This window comes from Miniopterus schreibersii, assembly GCF_964146895.1.
Source record: "Miniopterus schreibersii genome assembly, chromosome: 14".
NCBI classification, from domain to species: domain Eukaryota; kingdom Metazoa; phylum Chordata; class Mammalia; order Chiroptera; family Miniopteridae; genus Miniopterus; species Miniopterus schreibersii.
The window spans coordinates 47393822-47411629 of NC_138114.1; the positions used below are offsets into that span (position 1 = coordinate 47393822).

General features: G+C 47.6%; 1 long non-coding RNA gene across 1 annotated transcript; it reads right to left on the bottom strand.

Moving 5' to 3' along the window:
- Positions 1–3493: 3493 nt before the first annotated feature.
- On the bottom strand, positions 3494–10623 carry LOC308567174. Its single transcript, XR_014000277.1, has 3 exons — positions 10545–10623; positions 10071–10226; positions 3494–4808 (listed from the first exon to the last, which is right to left on the bottom strand). It is a non-coding gene; the product is annotated as an uncharacterized lncRNA (long non-coding RNA).
- Between the last annotated feature and the right edge of the window lie 7185 nt (positions 10624–17808).

Consider the following 17808-nt stretch of genomic DNA (forward strand, 5'->3'; position numbering starts at 1 on the left):
GAAGTCAGTTAAGATTCACTCAAGAGCCTTTTAATTGATTTTCTAAAAACCAATGCACATGTGTTACCTGATGAAAAAAAAGTTATGCAAATTTATGTCCTGAAGAGTCCCTCTTTTATTTTTATAATATTCTACTCTTTCAGAGAGGTTTAATTATTTTTAAGAAAAATGTGCCACAATTTAAAATATTAGCTACATATGTGTAGTGTACATATCATATGTAGAGCGCATGTATATAAATTGTAATTACTACATTGATATTTTTCACTTTGCCAATATTTCATTATAAAAAATTTCAAACATGCAAAAAGACTTGAAGGAGTTTTACAGAAAATGCCTATGTACTCACCACCTAGGTTCTACAATTAACATTATAGCTGCTATATCACCTATCTGTCCATTTCTCCAACTGTCAATTTATCTTAGCTTTTTGAGGCATTTATTGCATTGATGTTTTTTAATGTGTTAAAAACACAACATAAACTTTATTATCTTAACCATTTTTAGGTGGACAGTTCAATAGTGTTAAGTATATTCGCATTGTTGTGAAATCGATCTTCAGAAGTTTTTCATCTTGCAAAACTGAAACTCCATACCTGCCAAACAACAACTCTTCTTTCCCCTCTCTCCCAGTCCCTGGCAACTAGCATTCTACTTTTTATCTTCACGATTTTGACTACCTAGGTACTTCATGTAAGTATTTGTCTTTTTGTGACTGATTTATTTCACTTAGCACAATGTCCTCAAGATTCATCCATACCGTAGCGTGCGACAGGATTTCCTTTCTTTTTAAAGCTGAATAAAATTCCATTGCATGGATATACCATTTTGTTTGTCCACTGGCTTTCAGTTCTTTCGAGGGCCCTCCACGCCATTTTCCACGGCAGCTGTACCATTTTACCACCCCACAAAGGATTCTAGTCTCATCCTCGCGGACACTTTCTATTTTCTGATTTTTTTATAGTAACTATCCTAATGGGTGTGAACTGGTTATTACATTGATTTTTTTTTTTTTAAGTAAACCTTGTTCCAGGTAACTGAGAAAACAGGACTTCTGGGAGAAACTGCAGTGCCAGTGACTAGAAGAAGCCAGACCCTTCTAAGTAACAACTTTTCTTAGAAATGAATGGTAAGTCTGGAAGCTCTCAGGACAAAAGCAGAAGAGGAATTTCTCTCCACAGCAAATTTCATTCGTATTTCGTTGCTAAATCAGTATCAGTTCATAGGTAGGTTTAAGAGGCCACAGTTTTGTGACCATTACAGGGGCCAAGAGAGCTATAAATTCCTTCCCTGTCCTCATAGTCAGATTATGGTCCTAATGAAACCAAAGTTCAATTGTTTCATATCCTGAATTTGTCACTGATTCTGAACCATGGGCTTCTTGTAATGTTTACACCAGACTAAGGCTCTGTCCTCTGGTGAAAACATGTTTTAGATTAAAGTCACATTGGCCTCTGAGCCAGTTACGTTTTCAGGCTTCCGGAACTCCATTTTCTTGATAAGGAAATGTTTGTCCCTCAGCTAGACAGACAAGCATGCTCTTTCTGGTTCCCTCTGTGTGGGTATCCTGGCGATCGTCTTTTTAATTAACTCAGGAAGAACTCCGGGACAGGAGTGCACGCCGGCCTCATGGCGTTACTGCCCCACAGTTGTATTACAATGGACTGGCCTGGAACTAAACATGACCTTGGGGTATTTGTGAAGCTGGTAAAGAGATTAGCAAACAGAAATCTTAAGAGCAATTAATCCGTTTCTACATAGCTGTGTGGCAGTGGCTCCACAGACGACTCTGCAAACAGATTTCTTGGCCATTTCTGGCTCCGTGTTTGCGTCTGTGGCTGATGGAAAGGCCGGAGATGAAGTGTGTGGGAAAGCAGGTGATGACTGCTCCCCAAATACTGTGTGGCACTCAGTCAACCCTGACAAACAGCAGCCAAGTCATCCCACCATAATTGCTTGACCCTTGGCTAATCCTGTTTCCAGATCATGTTTACTTGACAAGTCAATTTAGCCATTTAATTAGCATCCTTCATGGTTATTCCACTTCGAGGATGGACCCCTTTGGAATACCAGGGAGCAAGGTATATGCTTATGGTACCCCTCCCTCTCTTCTTCCATTACTAAATAAATTAATGAATTAATATTAATTAGCCAAGAGAGCCTTTACAGTCATCCAGCTCTACCTGATGCATTTTAGCAGGCAGGATCTTATTTAATTTTCACAGTAGTATGACATTCTTCCCATGGAGACAGGTAGAGTGAGGCTTAGAAAGGAGGCTAAGGGGTGTTAGGGTTTGAACCAGGTCTGTCTGAGTCTGGAGTCAACATTTTAACCACCATCTGAATGACCATTCTTTGTGCTCCTGTGTTCCTGGAGGTATCCCATTCCAGTGAGCTCATTCATTGGTGTTTCCCATGGTAGTTGTAGCCCCCAACCAGACAGTGAACTGTCCAGGGAAGGGACTGTGTCATTTCTTACTTCTCTGTCCCACACAGCACTGTCCTGGACACCTAGAATGCCTGGTGATTGGTCAATGCGCCTCCGCTGCATCCCTGCGCTTGAACTTCCCTATGCCAGCTTCCCGAACAGTCAGCTCAGCTCCACACAGAACACTGGATCTGGGAGCGACGTGGGTTCCCCTACATCTCTGTCCACCAAATAAGAGTGGCCTTGGACAAGTGGCTTAGCGTCTCTGGGCCTCTTTGTCCATCTTGCAACTTGAGGATGTCATCTATATGACTTCTCTGGAGATTTCCTGGAGTGAAATGCTGCATTTGCAATATAGCTTGTGGCAAAGTGTTGACGTGACTTGGGGCCCAAACGGATAATGATGAGGAGGCCCAGAGTCTGGGAAAGGTGATTTTCCTCCCTCCCTATTGGGGAGGAAAGAAGATGGGTTCTCTTAGTGATGGCCTGATCTGAGCCAGCTTGATGGTTCACAATTACTGAGTTAATTTTTCAGGTATTGGTAGATTCTAAAAGTTTGAGATAAGAGAGAGCTAACAGTCTCTCAACCCCACAATCCGGAAGTCTTAGCCAAATTCTGACACACATACTAACTTTTATAAGCAAGTAGACATAGCGAAACAAACGAAATAGTCATCCAACTGGCTGGTAAGCTTGACAAAGTCCCTGCGCTCTGTCGGTGGGTTCCCTGGAAGCAAGTGCAGAAGGGTCCTCCTGGGAAGTTTCAGCCAACTGTCCAGGCATCATCAAGATTCCTCTGTTAAGAGGCCAAACAGTTAAGTGGATCTTAGGTCCAAATGGCCATCCAAAAGGAATAGGCTGCTGAACTTCTGGGTTCTTATTTTATGTATGCCAGGGCAGAAGAGCCGGTACACCATTTCTAGCCAATTAATGCACACAGCTCATTTTACCAATACAAAAGTTATGTCTAAAAAGCCCTATGCTAATGAATAAACTCTTTGGTATTGATTGGAGATAAGAGTATTTCTATCTGTCAGAGCCCTGGCAGAAAACAGACAGCATGCTCACAGGAGGCAATGGAAGAAAGTTTAATGGAGGGACAAGAGCAAAGGTCAGGGCGAAGAGGAACCGAAGGATGGGGAAGCACCCCGGGGCCAGCCCCTGGGAGCGCCTTTGCTCCTCTCCTGAGCCTGAAGGAACACAGGAAGAAGAGATGCTGGGAACCTGGGGGAAGCCGTAGCTGAAGCGGCGGGTTCCCCGGTAGCAGCTGCAGCCTCAGGCAGGAGAACGCAGTCACTGCCAACCTGTCGCCCAGAAGGGCTTGCTTGGGTTGTGGGTGGCGAGGAGGGATAAGTACCCCAGCCCCGCTCTCTCCTTCCAGCCTCCAGTCTCCTGCTGTGCCCCCCACTAGCTGAACCCTTCAGGAAGCCAGAGACCAGGGGGCTGGGTTGATGCAGGTCATAAAGGTCAGCTCTCAGGGCCCACAGCCAGCTGCGTGGAGCATGGAAAATGGATCTGGAGATCAGCCTGCATAACAGCTGAGGCTTGTAGTGACCTTTAGAGTTTTCACATGCAAACTGACCATCCCCGAGAGTGTGGGTTCCTAATTAGTGACCTCTGAATGTTGATTAGCTTCCCAGAGTTTAACACGGATACCTTTGTATGTATCATACTGTGCAAGACAGAGTGGTTTAAAGCAAACTACAGATAATAGGACACCTTGCCTGAAGTCAAGCAAATCACTCTTGAAAATTGGGGGCACTTGCAAAATGGGGAGACAGGTATGTCTTTCTCCAGTTGGATATCTGCTTGGGCAGCTGACCTGGGGATTTGTACTGGAACAGCCTTCTAAAGGGGCAGCTAAAGTACCAGCTCGGAGGAAATGCTCAGAAATGTTGGGGCGCATTTTTGAGTGTAGCGCATTCATTAGGTCTGAGGCTCCCCTGTGGCACCTGGTCTCCAGTAGGGAGGAAACATGAGTTTGGAAACCAAGGGGGAGAAGCCAACGGGATGCACTTACCATCACCCCAATGACCCTCTGGGAATCTTGTGACTCCTGTCCCTGCAACTCTGGACTCTGCCTGGTCGAAGGTCCTGGTCTCCCAGAGGGACTCACTAGTGGCAGGGGACACAGCAGGCGTCCCGTTGGTCTATAATTTATGGCTGCCACCAGTGTACTTTGAATTCCTTGTACCCAAGCGTCAGCAGGCAAGGAGAAAAACCATTAAACTGGCAGGGCTTTTGACCTTGGTAATTCAGTGAACGGAGGGGTGGTTTTACATGATAAAGTCATAGAGGAATCAGTGTGAATCCAGGCGATCCCCTTGAGTGCCCCCTGGTTCTCCATTTCCTCTCTGTAACTGTGAGCAGCAGTTCCAACCTGAAAAAGGCATATTATCAGGCATTCAGATCCCCAGGAATGAAGGCTTGGGCCCTACCACCAAGCAAGCCACCAAGACCTGCCCAGGTGAAGCTGAGGGTGACGGAAATTTAGAATGGACAGTGGGGGAGGGAGAGGGTCAGTACCAGTTGTGACTCCAAGATCATCTGCATTGTGCAGGCTGTGAGAATGTGTCGGCGGACCTCCAGCTACAGGGAGTGTGACCTTCCAAGGGCCCCATCTGCTGCCCCTGACCTCCACTGCTGGCCTTGCAAGGAAGCCACACACCTCATGGACCCTATGGGCTGCTCCCGGCAGCGAATGGCATGGTAGGGATTCTAAGGTAGCCCCCTTCCTGGGAGACACAGACTCCCCTTCCCGCCGACTTTGGCTGGAGGACCTCCGCCCCCACTTACAGGCTTGCTGAGCCTTCCTTGGGGTGCACAGCAGTCTAAGACTCTTCCACTCAACCTTCTACTCAGATCAGGCTCTCACCGTGGTCTTCTCCAGGTCCCTCCTCACGCCCCCACACTCAGGTGTGTTCTCTAATAGAATCCCTATGTGTTGAATGCTAACTTGGAGTCTGCTTATTGGAGAACCGGACGAACAGTGACCACAAAGCCGTGGGTAAAACACTTCCCCTCTCCAGGTCTCACTGTCCCCCATTGTGAAATAAGGATGGTGGCTCAGATGTTCTCTAAAATTCCACTCAGCTCTGGACTGACCTCCCGGCTGGGGCTGGGGCCTGCCCTCTGGGCCGTCCCGCTCTCTCCGGCCTCATTCTGAAGGTTCCAGACCTGATGTGGAGCAGAGCAGACACTTAGAACCCCTTTGTCTCGTCATAGGCCCGGTGCAGAGCCAGTGGCTGGGCCCTTTGCCATATCGCCTGCTTCACTCTTTGGCATGTGACCTTCACAATGCCAGTGGACCACAAGTTAACACACAGCCATCAAGGGTCATTGAGCATTTCTAGAAAACTCTAAGTAAAGCCTACGGGTACCATCCCTGGAGACACCTTTGCCCTTACAAATGCACCTTCCAATCAAAGGTCAAATGTCCTCCCTGCCCCAAGATAAAGAACCAAAATAAGCCTTGGGAAAACTATGATTTTTTTGCTCAATTGGAGCCTTAAATTTTTTTTTCATTCTGGGAAATGTAGACTATTTCTTTCTGCTTCCAGAACAAAGGGTAACTGGTTCGTTGGAAGAGAAAAGACTTATGTTCAGCTCTATATCAAAATGTCTCCTAATCTTGAGATTCTATCTAGGACAGTGTATATTTTCAAACTTTAGTTCAAGTTCATGTCCTTTGGTTGCCTTAAACTCGGCGTTTGCCCCGCTTGCTGACGCAGGGGCAAGCATGTGCTTTGCTCTCAAAAATAAAAAGGGAAAAAGGAAGAAGAAAAGGAAAGTTCACGTCTCGAGGGCTGGGTTTGTTACGGAGCAGGTACTGAGTTCAGCAATATTTGACCTCAGTTAGCAAAGGCAATTTGGATTTAAAATTTTTTATTTTATTTTGCATCTCTCTCTTCCCTTGGAACTTATATAACTTTCAAGCTTTTGCTCATTTAACAAATGTTTATTTAGTTTAAAATGACCAAATTTAGCCTCTGTTTTAATTCAGAACTACCTTGGTTGCAAAAGAGAAAAAATTTCACTTAATTAGCTTGAGAAAAGAGAGAAAGGAGGAACAGAGGATTCATTGGCCCTCTGAACTGAACAAGGGGAAGGACAATACTGTAATTAGAACAAGGGTAGGTTTTGCCTTAAGGCTGTAGGCGTGAGAGCTGCATCAACTTCAGCTCTGATGCAAGAGTCTAATACAGCAGTGTCCCATCCATTCAGGACTCTCGGGCCATTACAACTCCAAAGCTGTTTTAGGGGCCTTGGTCTTCCTAGAATATGCATTAAAAAGACCAGGTTTCTCACTGGGACCTATGCCAAGGGCTCATAGGAAAAGAGGAAGTGAGACCCAAGGAGAGCCCCTGAGTGGGAGATGGCCCAGCGCCAACAGAGAAGCTGTAGCATCTTGGGTTGGAGGGGACGGCGGAGGCTGACTCTACTGTCGCCTTTGGTGCTAAGGTTGTGGTGAGTGACTGGTATTTCTCCCCACATTGCTCCTCTTTCCCTTTCCCCTGGGAGGAAGTTGCACCTTCCCAGCTACATGACCTAAAGAATTTCATCACCACCACCGCCCAGCCTTTTCGTGTGTGTATGAGGCAGAACCAATCTGGCTCCTGTCAGTTGCTATCAGAAGAGTTGGGATGGTTCTCCTTGGTTCTGTCTCTGTCTTCAGGAACCACACGTTAAACAAAGGAAGCCTGGGAACCCTGTAAGTGGAGGGTCCCATGGGATTAATAGAGATCGATTTCCTTAGGAGAGATTCCTGCCGCGACGGCTATGCCCTGGGTGTGAACGTGGGGCCCGTGCAGCCTCTCCAGGCTCCATGTTGACATAAGAGATTAACTTGCACTGGGATACCCTAAGAGCTGTTTGGATTGAAAGAACAAACTAAATAACAATAATCATAGCTCCTTTGTTTTTTGACGGCGACTTGAAAGCAAGAACCTCCCCTCTGTGTGCAAATGGAAAGGAGATAGGAGAGATGAGCGTGAGGGTCGCAGCTCCTGGCCTTTCCCTGTTCACTGCCTTTATTGCTCACAAAAGAACAGAGCACTTACATTTTTCTTTGTCTATGTCATAATTCCTTTATCAGTGCCTTACTTGTTTAAAAAAAATCATTTGGTTTTCTTTATTTTTAAAGAGACCAGTAAATTTCAAACCCAGCTTGCAACTCAACCTACCCCTCAGCTCCTGCTCTTGCTAGCCTTGTGCAACCTCGAGTTGGCTCCCAGGCATCCTTCTCTCTCTGGCTGCAACCTGCCGTTTTCACACGGACAGAGCGTGACGGGCCAGGCCTGCAGGAAGCTACACAAACACTCCGACACACTGTCTTGCAAAATCTCTCAGTGACCCATATGGAGTGAAAGTTCACCTTCATTTCAGACCTCGGTCAGGGACAGTCACCTGCCATGCCCTAGACAGCCGATCCTGTGACTGATAAAGGTCCCCTTCTGTAAGAACAGAGGAAGTGATTGGGGAAAATGCTTGTCTGGCTGCCTAGGTAACTCACAGCCTGTGTCCCCCGCCTGCTGCTGGACTGGGCCAGAAGTCCAGGAGGGAGCCTTTTCCAGCTCTGGCCACTGGGTCACATGGGGCCTGAGAAGTGATTAGAATGCTCCAGGAAAGAGCATAGAGCAGCCATTGTCATGTAAAATTAGCCTGGGCAGAGCCCCAGAGAACATACTGTTGGAATCCATCCATGCACAAGGGCATGTGAGAGATAAAAATGGTTCCAACTCCTGCTTTCGGTCATCAGTATTCTCCCAGTCCCGCACCACCCATCTCCTACTTTTAATTCCCCTCCTGCACTGGATTCATTGAGAGTCAAATTTCCTTCCCCTGGCTGCCCAGGAGAGGGAAGGTTCTGGTGGCCATGGAGGGCAGGGAGAATCCAAGGAATGAATCAAGTGACCTCATATTTGCCAAGCTCCATTGAAACCACATCTACGTTCCAGGTTAGCAAAAGGATTTGGCTCCCCTTCCAAGCTCGCCTCTCTCCGGTGAATGTCTGCTTTGCCCAAGATCACCCTTCGGCCTGATAACACAGAATAAGGCCACTGTTTGGTTGTTCCCCTGAGGCCTTTCATTCAAAGCCAGGACTGCTGACATTCTGCATAACACCTTCCCCAAAGAAGGCTGCGGCTCTCTCCCCGAGCCTTTGCGAAACCCAGAGCTTGCCAATAGCACATTTTTCTGACCCACAAGAGCCAGCTAGAGCCAGGACGACTTTTCTGGAGACTTCTCATCAATTACTTTTTATTTTCTAAGCTGGACACTCCCTGTGGAGCAAGGCTGGAAGCCGAACTATGCTCAGAGAATGTCCTGGCAGTGAGAACACCAGAGGGTTAAGTGAAAGCTACGCTCTCCCTGCCGTCGGCTCCAACAAGCGGCAAGTGGGACTCACAAGCCACAGTGAGGATTAATGCGAACACTGTCATTTCTTGGCATCTCGGGCTGAATTTTCCAGGACACAAAGGCATCAGGTGTTTCATCATCTCGATCATCTTAACTAGGTTGATGGGGAGGTAGAAGGGAATAACTAATGGGATCCACCAAGCTATGGAAGGAGTGAAACCGTAAAACGCTCATGATCAAGTCCTCGATAGAACTGACTGGCTCTTAGATATGCAAGAGATTTGGCCCATCTTGAAATAAGAAATGTGGATGGAGCCTCCAGCAGTGGGTCTCAAAGTGAATCTCTCAAGGGCTTGAAGAAGCACAGGGTGTCCTGTTAACCATCCCACCCTCAAGAAAAAGGGTCACCTACCTGAAACTAATAGAATAGTGCATGTCAACAATCATTTTAAATAAGTAAAATATTTATATTGAGTAAAAAAGAAAAGATAAATTGTCATCTAAGAAACTGACTTTGGGTTATAAACTCGGGGAAATATTGGAAGGAAATAAATAAAAATATATGCACAGGTTGTGCTACGGTAATAAGATTACTGGTTATTTTTTCTTTTCTCTATTTTCCTAACATCCTGTATATCATAATAATTAATAATTTTTTAAAATTTTCTTAAGGGACCCCCCTTTTTTAAGCCTGTGAGCCACCAAAACACCCCGTTAAAAGTTTAGTCTCATTCTCGATGCCATATTACCTTCTGCTTAAATGTCGCCATGCGCACACCCTCTCACCTCCGTCTCCCCCGCGGGGTCCTCTGTGGACACCCGGTGCTGCACTGATCCTCTTTTTGATCACCGACACCCTCCCCTGAATGACTTCGGTGGCTGCTCTCACTAATCACCCAACAGGGCCAGAGTGACTTTCTAAAATAGAAAGCCTGTCATGTCACATTCCAGCTTAACCTCTTCAATAGCTTTTCCTTGCCTCCAGGTCACAATTTAAATTCCTTTCCATAACACACAGGCCTCTTCAAAACCAAACCTGCCAAGCTCTTCAACTTCTCTCTCCCTCCCTGACACCCCAACACCACAACACCCCAACACGCCCGTCCCCAGCCACTGCCATCACCACTTGCAGTCCCCCAGGTCACTTATTCCAGCCATAGGCCTTTATACAAGCCATTCCCTTTGCCCAAGACACCCTCCCCCCAACCCGTGCAGCCTCCCAGGCTTCCGTGAAGCTCAAGCATCTCACACCTCCCCACCCAAGGAAACACTGACGGACACGCACCTTGTCCTGACACTGACCCTGTCCACGTCACAGTGCTGTACACACGCTTCTGGCCTGTGCACCCTGGGTTTGTTTCTCTCTAGACTGTGGGCTCCAGGAGGGCGGGGACCTGGTTTGCTGCATTTCTGGATCCTCAGCACCTGGTGTCTCCAATGCCTGGCACAGAGGAGCTCGGTAAATAAGGGGTAGGCAGAAGTAGGTCTACAGTTGTAATACAAATTAATAATACAATAATTAATAAATAATACAAGAATAAACTCATATAATCACAACTGTAGCCCTACTTTTGCCCACCCCTGCATTTGTTGATTTCAGAAAGGGAGGAAGTGAACCGAGGAAGTGCGGCTTCCTGCCATACCTGTCACATTATTTTGAACTGTGTCACCTACTTCACCACAGTTAAAAATAAAACTTAAGGGAAAAAAACTGATCATCTAAAATACTCCCCTAAACTTACTGAATTAGATGAAATACCTGTTTGTTCCCAGGTTCTAGACATTTGCTCTCTCCTGCTGCTTACTCTCCCGGTCCCCTCTCTGTGCAGTCAGAGGCCACTGACTCCTGGACAGAGGCCAAGGGAGCTGAGAGAGAAACCTGGAGTCCAAGCGGTAGAAGCTGCGGCCCAGTGTGGATGAGCTAGAAACGGAGATAAATTATCCCTGAAATGATCACATGAGTCAGGAAATAGGGATTTGCTTACACACAGCTGGAGAGGCCAGCGGCTGGGTTCTAGCCCATCCAAGCCCTTAGCTGTGTGACCTTGGGCAAGTCACCCAGCCCTTTAGAACATCAGCTTCCTCGGGGCAACATGGCGAGGGATTGAAGTAGGTGTTCTAGGAAAGCCTGTGAAGTTGTTTTAGAGAAGTGAAGGTCTGTGCTTGGTACGAAGGTAAGAACCTGGGCTGGGGCGGGGAAGCTGGGCTCAGTCCTGCACTGCTGAGAGTGACTGTGCGTCTATCCTTGGGCAGGGTCCTTAAGCTCTCAGAACTCCAGTTTCCCTGTCTGAAAAATGGGGCTTGTAAATGGAACTTCCTGAGCTGTTGGAAAGAATAGAGAGGAGCACTGACTATTGTTGGATTTTTTTTTTTAAATCCTCACCTGAGGATATGTTTTTATTGGTTTTTAAAGAGAGGGGAAGGGAGAGAGAGAAACACCGATGTGAGAGAGAAACAGCGATCAGTTGCCTCTTGTACGCCCCAACCAAGGATGAACCCACAACCTAGGTCTGTGTCCTGACTGGGGATGGAACCCACAACTTTTTGGTGTACGAGCCGACGCTCCAACCAACTGAGCCCCCCCGCCCAGGGCGACTATTGTTGGATTTTGAGGCCACAGAGCATAGTCATTGGGAACGCAGACCCACCTGGTTTCAAATCCCCATTCTGCTGTGTCACCGCGGGTCCTTGGTGAGCTGCTCACTTTCTCTGAGCCTCTATTTTCTCCTGTGACAAACAGAGATCACAGTTACACTACCTCTGAGGCTGTCGTGAGGACTGAATAAAGTCGATGCCAATGCATAAACCTACGGGAAGCGCTCAGGGCCCAGCAGGCAGCAGGCTGCCATCTCGCTTCTCTCACTGAGCTGCCCTGGCCCAGGGGCTCCTGCTCCCTCTCAGCTCGCTCCCCGAAGGTCAGAGGGTCAGAGGGTCAGAAAGCAAGGCCACAGGTGACAGGGGAAGGGCCCAAGGTGACCCTGGAGGCACAGAGAAAGCTGGCCTGGAACTCATCTGCCCTCAGCCCTCAGGTTCACCCGCCTTACCTCCCTTGGTTTCCGAAGCTTAAAATAGCTTGAACCGGTGTGGCCACATTTCAGTGTGGCACTCGGAGAGAGCCCCTGGGGTGTTTTCAAAGGCATCTCTGAGCTCCTCGCGAGGCAGGCTCCGGTTATGAGTTATTCATACACACCCAGGCTCCACCGCGTCTGCCAGAAAATGTGTTCTGAGTGCTTTCCTGCTAAGGCCCCTTCACGGGCAGCTCCGCTGGCTCGGCTCGGAGGGCTCAGACCATCAGCACCTTTAATGGACAGGGCCTGGGAACCCCTGCCCGCTGCTGGCAGGAGTGCTGCGGGGGGCAGGGAGGGGCTACAGGTTCCAAGGGGAGGCCAAGGACCACATGAAGGGAAAAGCCTGCACTGGGTGTCGGGAGGCCCAGCTGTATCCCTCACTGCTGTGTGACCTTGAAAAAGTCATCTTCCCTCTCTCGTATTCAAATAGCATCATCAAGACCAGGGAAGTAGGAGGGGGTAAAGGGGGGGATAAATGGTGATGGAAAGAGGCTTGACTTGGGCTGGTGAACACACAATACAACATACAGATGATGTGTTATAGAACTGTATCCCTGAAACCTATATAATTTTATTAACCAATGCCACCACAATGAATTCAAATAAGTAAAAATAAAAAGACCAGGTCTTTCTAGATCTCTCAAATTGGCTGTGTTCTGCACTATAAACTGGCTTCATTATCACACCTTATATGATGCGAAGATGGCTTCTAACGGCTCCAAACCTACCTCTTCTCCTGCTCACATCCAGCAGGAAACACAGAGCGTCCCTTCCCCCTCACTGGCCACAGCAGAGTCCCCACTCCTGTTGCCTGAGCTGGGCATGCGCCCATCTGTGGGGTCACGGTTCACCAGCCTCAGAGCCCATTCTGACCCCTCTGGGATTCTGAGCTATCGACGTTGCAGGGCTTCCCTGTGCGATCAGGCTGAGGCTGGGACTTGACCAGAGAGCACACCTATACTTGGCTTCTCCCCCTCCTTGACCTCCTCCCAAGGCCCCGGGAGGACTTCTTAAATAAGTCATTTGCACGTGAATCCCCATCGTGGGGTTGCTTCAGAGAGGAACCTGGACATACGGAAATGGCCAGAGGTGCTGACAGCCCATGAAAACCTCGGTCTCTACTCCGGCTCACTTGGAGCATGACGCTGTCAATATTGAGGTGAGTCCCACTTCTAAGCTAGGATTCTGGATGCCAAATGGTTTCCTCCTTTTTGGAAAAGAGATCATTTCACAGGGACCTCCTGTAATTCCTTCTTTGCCCTTCAAGCAAGATTAGAGCCTTGCAAAGGAAAGACAGCATCGATCAGTCTCCGTTTTTTCTTCATTGCTCCTTGATTAGAAAATACTGATGGTTACCAGAGGTGTCCACTTAAACCGAAGTTCGTAAATAAACATTTGAGGAAAGAACCATTTTCATCAACTAAAAAAACACACAAACAAACCACTGTGGTGGAGAGAGTTGCCCGGGGCACTGGAGCATCTTGGCAGCTGGGCACCAGCGGAGGTTCCTGGGGAAGGAGAGGTAGAGGGCACAGAGCGCAGGGTAAGCCCAGGGGAGTCGGCGGCAGGATGCTTAGGCGAGCCATCCTGGGACCGCAGGACACGTCCTCACATATCGAAATGATTGCCTCGTGGGTCCTTTCCAGCTGCAAAGCTCTCCACTTCCCCAAGAAGGTTGTCCACACAGCTACAGAGCCCTGGATTTTATTTTTTCATAGAAACCAGAGGGGAATAGAAGCCACTCATTTTATTGTCTTTTTCTAAGAAGTAAGCAAATTCACTGCACTACAAGCAAAGACATAAAGACGAAAAGCTGACCTTACAGCGTCCAAGAATAACTCCCAATCCCAGCCAAGATGAACACTGGGAATTTCCTTCTTAAGCAGCAGTTCAAGTGTCCAAATCGGTAATGTCTTTGTCTTGGGCCCATGCGACCCACAGTCTCACTACCTCCTACCGAGAGGGACCATTTGGGGGAGATGGTTATATTGTAAGAAAACTTGTTTGCCAAATTGGAGGGTGGGGTGATCACAATCCCAGAACTTCACGTAGGTGGTTTCTTCAAATGCCTTCACTTATTTGCTGCTTAGGGTAGAAGAAACCCCATTTACATGCCATTTCTTTTTCTCCCAGGGAGGCTAAGAGCTCGGTACCGCTAATGGACCATGTACCGCCGACTTTAATGTAGTCCTAGGAAACTGAAGGCTACAGCAAGGTGGTGATTTGATATTATAAAAAGCATCTATTTTTATTGAGAATGGAAGATCAACTACTAATATGTTCATTCAGAAAGTAATGTAGTTGCTAAAAGGCTACATTATTTTGGTAGTTTCTATACATGGTAGTTTCTAAAGAGAGAGAGAGAAACATCGGTGTGAGGAAGACACATCAATTGGCCTGCACTAGCCCTGACCGGGCTGGGGATCGAACCTGCAACTGAGGTATGTGCCCTTGGTCGGAATTGAACCCAGGACTCCTCAGCTCAGGGGCCAACACTTTAACCACTGACCTAACTGGCCAAGGCACCCTAAGCTTTCTGAGTAACTACATAATTGAAAGACAGTGCAATGTGGCAGAAGGAACTCAGCCTGTGGGGTCAGCTCTGCAAATGATGCTGCATGACCTTGGAGGTGTTGCCTGATTCCCCCTTGAGCCTTGGTCTCTTCATGTGTGAATGGAGGGAGGAACAACTCCTGCAGACCCGTGAAGGACAGACAAAGCCCTGGGCAGGCCTCTGTAAGCCGTTATTATTCTATAGTACATGACCAGTAACCCTTCCCCAAGGCCAAGGCCATCAACTTTGGTCCAAGAAGAAGTCAGTCTCCATCTTGGGACTCAGTGCTGCTTTTATTACTAAGTGGAAAGTGTCTTGGAGAGGTGGCTCCATCTTTGAAGGAATATTCTTTGAAATATTCTAGAGGAGCCGGGCATGCATTCATATCAGCAGCTCAAATTCAGTCCCGGGAGCATGAACTCCAGACTTGGGAAAAGGAGAGGCAAGAGAAAGGCCGTTTTTCTCCGGGTCTCTGACATAGGCTGTTGGCCTTGTTGGTGCTCCTGTTGTCTTTGTCTCTTTCATCGTGACTTAGAAATGTGACATGGTGTTAGCAGGGCCCATGAGCTCATTCACCCAGCCTCACCACATAAAGAGTGGTCCACAGGCCAGCAGCTTCGGCACCACCCAGGAACTTGTCAAAAATGCAAAATCTCAGGTCCCACCCTGGAGTCACTGAATCAGAATTTGCATGGTAACAAGATTCCCAGGGAAAACATGTGCAAGTCAAAGTTGGAGAAGTTCTAGTCTGGATCCCATTAGGTGGCTTCTTGGACACTAACCAGTGAATTTATTTTCATGCCTTTTAAAAACAGAAAAGAAAGCACAGCAGAGGGTTCTAGAAGAAGGTAAGGCATAGAGAATTTTTAAATGTAGATTAAAGTCCAGTGGTTTCCTGTGTAGTCAATTCTATGGGGGCAGGGGAAGGGCCTGGCTCTCCTCCCAACTTCTCTGCCCTGGGCACTTAGCTGGCAAGGACCATTCTTTTCAGAACATGTTCTCAGGCTTTCTGCTTGACCACAGTAACGAGAACACAACTGCTGAGAGCCACGATCATGCCATCCATGGCTTTATGTGCCCCCCACACACCTAATCCTGAGGAATCACACTGTGACTTGGTCACAAAACAGCAACTGGCACCTGCCGCTTTGGTAGGTGCTCTGTGGCCCCAACCTTGACCTCATCTGGGCCCCAGGTCCTCCTTCACCTCTTCTCTAGACACGCTCTGTGAATGTACGTCCCCAGCTCTGGCCACCGGCCCCTAGCCTGAGCCAGAGATAGAGCTGAAGTAGACACTGGGTGGTGACTCCAAAATTTAACCTTAGCTTCTAGGACTCCAGAGTCCTCAAGGATGTTCTGAACTCTGTGGCCTCCAAGTTGTGAGGTGCAAGCTCTTCCCTAGGCCCAAGCTTCCTGTCCAGCTTGAATTCCCGCAGGTCAAATAGAATGTGTCGGAGGGAGGGGCCTAGCTCCACCCCAGGGCTTTCCACAGTCCTCACGGGCCTCCTTCATCGCTGCCTGCGTTCAGGGAACATGAGTGTCCCATCCACCTTGTATCTGAAGTGCCCACTAGAATGTCTGGCACATAACAGGCACTTGATATGTATTTGAACTTAAATCACAGTGCAACAAAGAGCCTACATGATTTTAGACTGGAATAGTGAGAAATAAATCTAATACCTAAATCATTGGCCATGGCCTTACAGGAGAGGAGCACAATTCCCCTCCATAGACTATTGCTGCTTCTTTCATCCATGCAGATGGAAATATCCCCATGGGTTCAGTGGGCCATTTGGTAGAGGGAGGCAAGGCCTGGGCAGGCTGAGTTTAAAAAGCACAATAAAATAAAATAAAATTAAGATAAGATAAGGTAATACAAGACAAAATAAAATAAAATAAAATGAAGTGGGTGGGATGTGAAGATTTCTGGGTAGTCTAGGGAGAGGGATAGGATGATCTGGGGCCAGAGAAATGGGAGAGAAGGTGGGAGTGATCAGACCAGTTCCAGGGAACAAAGGGGGGCCCAGCAACAGCAGGAGGCTGAGGGGCTGAAGGCAAAAGTCAGGACAATGCAACAATTTGCTGGCACTCCAGCCCATCACGTCCCAGCCCACAGAAAAGTCAGCCACATGCCACATCCTGTGATAGGGTGTCTCGTGGAAGGGGAGCTGTGTTTGACATTTAGGTGGATGAGAGAGAGGCAAAGAGAAGAGAAGGGTCCAGGGAGGCAAGCTGCTGAGCAGGGCAAGCCTGAATAAGCCCCCAAGACGTGGCCTGGCGTGCAGGAGCCCGCAGAAACCTTGGAGTGGGTGTGAGGTGGTTCCTGGAGGTGGGCAGGGGCCACCGGCCAGCGAGCATCGCACTTAAAGGAAGGAGGGATCCCCAAACCGCAAGATTTAGAGACACCTGGTTGCTGTTACAGGGGCCGAGTAAGATTTCGCTCCATTGATGGAGCCACTCTGACTTTCGGGAGAGTAAATCTTTAGTCTGTGGGAGTTGTGAGCACATGACTGAGGTTTAGTCCCAATGCTGTAAAAGCCTCCCTGGAGATTCCTGGGCGAAAGTGAAAACTGTCACTAGAAAATGAGGAATGCACCAGAATAACCAGGGTTAGATGACCTCCGCAAATCGCCTGGGCTGCTCCCCGTGATAAACAAAGCCCTGCCCCAACCCCCCCACAAGTGACTGATGTCACAGTTACCACACAGGCCTCTGGTCTGGAGGCCCACCCACCCTAGGGTGGAGGCGCATTTTCAAAGAAACCCACCTGAGCTGGGCTCTGGGGCTGAGAAACAGGAATATTCACAGCGGCACAGCGAGGAAAAGTAAATGGTTGTAGCACTAGGAGAGGGCAATTTCTGAGAAAAATTAGACATAAAAAAACAGATGGTCCTTTTGTTTCCAGTAGCTGCCTATAAATTCTCTAGTTTTCTGTCCTGTGGAATTGAAATTGATTGAAATTGACATTTTTTTATCATGAGTCAGTTGACAAGAAAATTGAGAAAACAAAATAACGGATGCCAGTTTTTCCTCTGTTTCTTTCCTAACAAGTCCAGAGGTTCTAGGAAAAAAATAGAGAGAGAAAGAGAGAGAGAGGGAGGGAGGATGTCAATGGTCTGTTTTCAGAATGGAGATGGAAGGAGACTTGGGGTGGTGAACACAAAATACAATATACAGATGATGTATTATAGAATTGTATACCTGAAACCTATATAATTTTACTTACCAGTGTCACCCCAATTAATCCAATTAAAAATAAATTGAACTATGCAACTAAAAATAAAATGTCAATATAAAAAAATAATAAAATTCTTTGAGGGGGAAAAGAAAAAGAAGCCTCTGGCAGTTGCCTTTCTTAAGCTGCTCTGCAGATTTGTGGACACACTTTATCCAGCTGCTAC